This window comes from Schistocerca americana, chromosome 1 (assembly GCF_021461395.2).
Source record: "Schistocerca americana isolate TAMUIC-IGC-003095 chromosome 1, iqSchAmer2.1, whole genome shotgun sequence".
In the NCBI taxonomy this organism is placed as follows: Eukaryota; Metazoa; Arthropoda; class Insecta; order Orthoptera; family Acrididae; genus Schistocerca; species Schistocerca americana.
The window spans coordinates 936510794-936515554 of NC_060119.1; positions in this window are offsets into that span (position 1 = coordinate 936510794).

The following is a 4761-nucleotide window of genomic DNA, read 5'->3' on the forward strand; positions in this document are numbered from 1 at the left end:
AGGGAGTCGAGGAGGAAGTTGTACTGATGGTATTGAAGGCCTGAAATGACTAGGATGTAATACTTTCATGCTAACTTTAAGCTAAACAGAGGGCTATTATGAAATCAGGCTCCAAGCTAATGGAGAGTGTACCACTATTTCTCCCTTGTCAAAGTCTTCCATAAAGTTACCAAGAGACTATTGAAGTTCGTAATCCACCACTCAGTCTGTAAACATTTTGGCGTAATTATTTTTCGGGAACTCGCTCTACTGTGTTCTCGGCCACAAGAAGGTAAGTTGTTATAACGCACTACACGGTGTGTCGTAAGCTTTCAATTAAAGTGATAAAAAAAAGAATCACAAAATCATACCAGCTGCTCCTGCAACAGATAATTTTATTTGTAAATTGAGTCGGAAGGTCACGCGTGTTCCTAGAAGGTACATCGGGACACTTGCTGACAGCAATGTATATTAATGTCAGGGCAGAAAATATTAATAGTAATCTCAGACTTTTTCCAGATGATGTAGTTGCCTTAATCAAGCGCAATTTGAATAAAGCTGCACAAATAACAAGGCAGAGCTTGGTAAGATTTCAGATTGGTGCAATACTGGCAATTAGCTTTAAATATACAGAAACATAAAACTGTACACTTGACAAAACTCAGAACTATGTTATCCTATAACTACATGCGTCGCAGTAGGAATCTGTCACACCATGTAGGTATCTGGGTGTATTTGTGTGGATATGAAGTGGCTCTTTGGGAAGGTACAGGGAGGAAGTAACACGCAGACTGCTCACATGACACTTCTGTGTCTTATCTTCAGATTAAAAATAGTCCGGGGCTCATACTATATAGACTAACAGGGAATACTGATGGTGCACGAGTAAGGGCAGCACGAATGGTTATAGGTTCGTGTGAATGATGGGAAGACATTAGAGAAATTCTGTGAAACCTGGATTGTGGACACTTATACAGACGCCAATTATCCAACGAAATCCCACATACAGAAGTTTCAAGATCCAGTTTTAAGCAGAGAATCTATAAAAACAATTCAGCCCTACGTATCGCTCCTGCAGCGAACACTATGACACGATTACAATTATTACAGCACGCTTAGAGACCTCAAGAGGTAATTTTTCCCAGGACCCCTACTCGGAACTATAAGTGGTACAATGCTAAATGCCATCTGCTGTGCATTTTACAGTGGTTTGCAAATGTAAATTTGGAGTTACTTCGTTACATAAACAGATCATTTGAAGGATTCTTTTAGAGAAATGACGTGGAACGAGTAAGTTTACAGAATATGCATGCATGATTAGTGGTAGCACTAATGAGCACTTTGTTTTTGTTGGTTCTACTCATGCAACTACACTCAAAAACAATTCATTTTTGGAGACATCAGTCTTCTGACTGGTTTGACGCGGCCCGCCACGAATACTCCCCCATCATCTCAGTGCAGCACTTACAGCCTACGTCCTCAATTATTTGCCGGGTGTATTTCAATTTCTGTCTTCCTCTACAGTTTTTGCCTTCTGCAACTCCCTCTAGTACCATGGAAGCCATTCACTCATGTCTAAACGAATGTCCTATCATCCTCGCCATTCTCCTTGTCAACGTTTTCCATATATTCCTATCCTCTCCAATTCATCACACGACCCCTTCATTCCCTACCTTAACAGTCGACTTACTTTTCAGTAGTTGTGTGTAGCACCACGTCTCAAATCGATTTTCTACTGTTCCGGTTTTCCCACAATCCTTGTTTCACTACCATATAATGCTGTGCTCCAAAGGTACATTCTCAGAAATTTCTTCCTCAAATTAAGGTATATGTTTGATATGTTTGATAACAGTAGACTTCTGTCGGCCAGGAATGCCCTTTTTGCGAGTGCTACTCTGCTTTTGATGTCCTCCTTGCTCCGTCCATCATTGGTTATTTGGCTCCCTAGGTAGTGTATTTCCTTAATTTCATATACTTCATGACCACCAATCCTGACGTTAAGTTTCTCGCTGTTCTCATTTCTGCTACTTCTCATTACTTCCGTCTTTCTTCGATTTACTCCCAGTTCATGCTCTGTACACATTAGACTGTTCATTCCATTCAAGAGATCCTGTAATTCTTCTTCGCTTTCACTCAGGATAGCAGTGTCATAAGCGAATCGTATCACTGATACCCTTTCACCTTAAATTTTAGTCCCTCTCCTGAAACTTTATTTTATCTCCATCGTTGCTTCTTCGATGTACAGCCTGAACAGTAGCGGCGAAAGACTATATTTCTGCCTAACACCCATTTTAATCCGAGCACTTCGTTCTTGGTGGTCCACTTCTATTCTTCCCTCTTCACTTTGTACATATTGTACATTACCCGTCTCTCCCTGTAGCTTATTACTATACTTCTCAGAATTTCGAACATTTTACACCATTTCACATTGTCGAACGCCTTTTACAGGTTGATAAATCTTATGAACGTGTCTTCATCTTGCTTTAGTCTTGCTTCCATTAACAGTCGCAACGTCAGAATTGATTCTCTGGTGCCTTTATCTTTCCTAAAGCCAAACTGATCGTCATCTAGCGCATCCTCAATTTTATTTTCCATTCTTCTGTATATTATTCTTGTGAGCAACTCGGTTGCATGAGCTGTTAAGCTGATTGTACGAGGATACCCGCACATATCAGCTCTTGCAATCTTCGTAATTGTGGGGATAATATATTTCTGAAACTCAGATGGTATGTCACCAGACTCATGCACTCTAGACGCCAACGTGAACAATTCTTTTGTTGCCATTTCCCCCAATGATTTTAAAAATTCTGATAGAATTTTATCCATCCCTTATGCCTTATTTGATCTTAAGTCCTCCAAAATTCTAATACTGGATCCCCTATCTCTTCTAAATCGACTACTGTTTCTTCCTTTGTAACTTCAAACAAATATTCCCCCTCATAAAGACCTTCAATGTAATCTTTCTACCTATCCGCTCTCTCCTCTGCATTTAACAGTGGAATTCCGTTGCTCACTTAATGTTACCGTCCTTGCTTTTAATTTCGCCGAAGGTTGCTTTTACTTTCCTATATACGAAGTCAGTTCTTCCGGCAATCATTTATTTTTAGATTGCTTCGCATTTCTCATGCAGGCATTTCGTCTTAGCTTACCAACACTTCCTACTTATTTCAGGTTGTATTTCTGTATTCCTGAATTTCCATGGACATTTGTGAGTTTTGTTCTTTCATCGATCAAATGAATGATTTCTTCTGTTACCTATGATTTCTTCGTAGTTATCTTCTCTGTACCTATTTTCTTCTTTCCAACTTCTGTGATAGCCCTTTTTAGATATGTCCATTCCTCTTCAACTGCACTGCCTACTGAGCTATTCCTTACTGCTGTATCTCTAACCTTAGAGAACTTCAAGCATATCTCGTCATCCCTTAGTACTTCCGTATTCCGCTTTTTTGCGTATTGATGCTTCCTGACTAATCTCTTGAATTTCAACCTACTGTTCGTCACTACTGAATTGTGATCTGAGCATATATTTGCTCCTGGATACACCTCAAAATCCAATATCTGATTTCGAAGTCTCTGTCTCATCATGATATAATCTAACTCAAATCTTCCCGTATCACCCAGCATTTTCCAAATATACCTTCTCGTGTTGTGATTCTTGAACTGAATACTCACTATTACTAGCTGAAACTTATTGCAGAACTCGGTTAAGTCTCTCCCCTCTCTCATTCCTTGCTCCAAGCCCATACTTTTCTTCTACTCCTTCCACTAAAACTGCATTCCAGTCCTCCACGATTATTAGATTTTCATTTACCTTTACATACCGTGTTTCCCTTTCAGTATCTTCATACATTTTTTTATCATTTCAACTTCAGCTTGCGACGTCGGCATGTATACCTGAACTATTGTTGTCGGTGTCGGCCTGCTAACGATTCTGATAAGAATAAACCTATCACTGAATTGTTCCTAGTAACACGTTATAACATTTTCTGCTGCTGTTGATATTACCCTATAATAATCCGACCAGCATCCTTGTATTCCTTGCATTTCACTTCACTGACCCCTACTATACCTACACTACTGGCCATTAAAATTGCTACACAAAGAAGAAATGCAGATGAGAAACCGGTATCCATTGGACAAATATATTTACTAGAACTGACATGTGATTACATTTTCACGCACTTTGGGTGCATAGATCCTGAGAAATCAGTACCCAAAACAACCACCTCTGGCCGTAATAACGGCCTTGATATGCCTGGGCATTGAGTCAAACAGAGCTTGGATGGCATGTACAGATACAGCTGCCCATGCAGCTCAACACGATACCACAGTTCATCAAGAGTAGTTACTGGCGTATTGTAACGAGCCAGTTGCTCGGCCACCATTGACCAGACGTTTTCAAGTGGTGAGAGATCTGGAGAATGAGCTGGCCAGGGCAGCTGTCGAACATTCTCTGTATCCAGAAAGGTCCGTAGAGGACCTGCAACATGCGGTCGTGCATTATCCTGCTGAAATGTAGGCTTTCGCAGGGATCGAATGAAGGATAGAGCCACGGGTCGTAGCACATCTGAAATGTAACGTCCACTGTTCAACGTGCCGTCAATGCGAACAAGAGGTGACCGAGACGTTTAACCAATGGCAACCCATACCATCACACCGGGTGATATGCCAGTGTGGCGATGGCGATGACGAATACACGCTTCCACTGTGCATTCACCGCGATGTCGCCAAACACGGATGCGACCATCATGATGCTGTAAACAGAACGTGGATTCATCCGAA